At 41.9% G+C, this 2,219-nt stretch overlaps 1 long non-coding RNA gene across 1 annotated transcript; it reads left to right on the plus strand.

Moving 5' to 3' along the window:
- Window positions 1-1,314: 1,314 nt before the first annotated feature.
- Window positions 1,315-1,983, plus strand: LOC309716936. Its single transcript, XR_014279584.1, has 2 exons — window positions 1,315-1,472; window positions 1,554-1,983. It is a non-coding gene; the product is annotated as an uncharacterized lncRNA (long non-coding RNA).
- The last annotated feature ends 236 nt before the right edge of the window (window positions 1,984-2,219 follow it).

The following is a 2,219-nucleotide window of genomic DNA, read 5'->3' on the forward strand; positions in this document are numbered from 1 at the left end:
TCTCCTTTTGACAACTTTATTCTCCTCAGTTCAGGTTTGGAGTTTACAGGCAGCATAGCATATCATCAGCAAACATTGCTCTCACGTCTCAGACACTGTTTTTTTCTCTTTTCTGCGCTTACTGATGACATCACTCATCTGAACTCTGACCTCCTGGAGCTAGTGAATTACAAAAACGAACTAGAAATGTGTCCAAAAATAAAACACAATTAAATAAGAATAGTCTTTAAAGATTTTTGCAACGATTCAGAAAAATGTAAGTTTTATAACTACTTTTAGAGCGCAACATTAACTAATTGTTGTCTACATTAAAACACACAGTGATTTAGTGGTAATTAAAATCAGAATTTCCAGATTCATGATGATTCAACCCATAGATCGTTACACACTACTCTCAACCTGTCTTTTTAAGTTAAAAGTATCGGTATGAGTTTTGGTATCGGCAATACTGGCCCCCTACTTGGTATCAGATCGATACTAAAATTTGCAATATCGCACAGCACTACCAGATATGTGGTAAAATGATTCAAACTGCTGTGTATGTGACCTACATTTTGTCAGTATTAGAAATTTCTTCATGGTCATCAAGGGCAGTGTAGCTAGTTTCAACTGTCACCATAACTATTAAGGTACATTTTCTAACTTTTTATCTTTACATACTTCAATTCAGTTTTCACATTACAGTAATGTTTAAGATGAAAGTTTGTATAAAAAACCTTTTTCAGAGGAGGCCCCACCACTGACCACCTTGTGAGGAACTGGTTTCTCCCTTCAGTCTTCTTGAGCTCACAAACACCAATGAAATGATCATCCTCTGTACAGTTGGCACTGCAAAACCAAGTCGAATGGGCTTTTCATAGTGGGTTCCTGGGTTTAGGTGAGTAATAGAAACAAAAGGGGAAAACGAAGGACATCAACTTTTTCGCAGTGTGTAGCAAATGTTTTTTCAGAAGTAAGTTATTATTCATTCATGTTTTTCTTTTTTTGTTTTCAGTGGGTGTTTGAGTTGGTTTAGGCAACATACTTGTCATGGTCCGGGTGAGTACGGGGTTTTTCCACTCCGCTGGGCTCCACCTTCAGGCAGAGACTCCAATCAGCTTCCACACCTGGTTCCAATCAAGTCACCAGCATATAAGACCAGCATTCACAACAGACCTCTGCCAGATCTTCTGCTAACTCATGTTAGTGCAAGGCCGCCAAGCCCTTGTGAGAACGCTCAACTACTGCTTTTCTCCCCACCGTGTTTTCTTTGTCATAGGACCCACCTGGCAGTCGCGTTTCCCAAACTACTCACATCTCCGCCTGGACGCTGGTTCTGTCATCTGGTTTCTCCCTTTCCATCATCGGACTACACCTGCCTGCCTCCTTGCCAAGTCCCTCACTCCGAGCATATTCTGGATCCTCTCTGGACACTCCTCACCCGGAACCCCCTGGACACCCCCTCCTCGCATGACACTTTAAACCTGCAACGCGTAAGCCCTAACCTCCATAGCCTAATCCTGCAGCTGTGATTCACTAGACTGCCACTGACTGCTTGTCTCCTCTCATTATAGTGACTGCGTACCTCCATCCAAGCCGCTGCCCCTTTTTTCCATTCCCCGGATCCATCCGTGAAATCTAGCACCTAGCCATAGCACTCAGAGTTTCATGTTCACAGTTTGGTAGTGATGGCCAAATGAAGCTTTCCGAAGCACTGAAGCTTGTATTGAAAAACGGTTCATTACTCGAAGCTTTTCAACACAGTCCTCTCCGGTGACATCTGGTGGTGAAAATTTTGAAGAGCAGCTTGAATCTGCAAAATAAAACGGACTGCTCAATTATCACTGCTCACTCAAGAGTGGAGTTCTCTCTGATATTGGGCCACCGTTCCGTTGCTTTGAACATGTAATTGGTTTTGTTTTCTCGATTGGGGGGCTGAAAAAAATGTAATGCGTATCTGCGTAATACATTTTGATCAATAAACTTTCCCTATTTAAACATGCACTATGGTGTGGCCTTTCTTTGCTCCTTGATGTTGGTAAATACAATAAGTGAGCAATATATATAATATACATATGAGAATGCACAGCACATTATGGAGTATGCCCCTGCTGTGAAGTCCTGCCTCCATCTACTTGTCGTTTAATCACTGGACAGCTGGACAGGTTCATACAAAATATTAGATTAGGCCAATTCCTATACATATTTTTGACCTAGGGGTGGGATTGATTGTGAACTGG

The sequence above is a fragment of the Aulonocara stuartgranti genome, assembly GCF_965226115.1.
Source record: "Aulonocara stuartgranti genome assembly, chromosome: 11".
Classification (NCBI taxonomy): Eukaryota; Metazoa; Chordata; class Actinopteri; order Cichliformes; family Cichlidae; genus Aulonocara; species Aulonocara stuartgranti.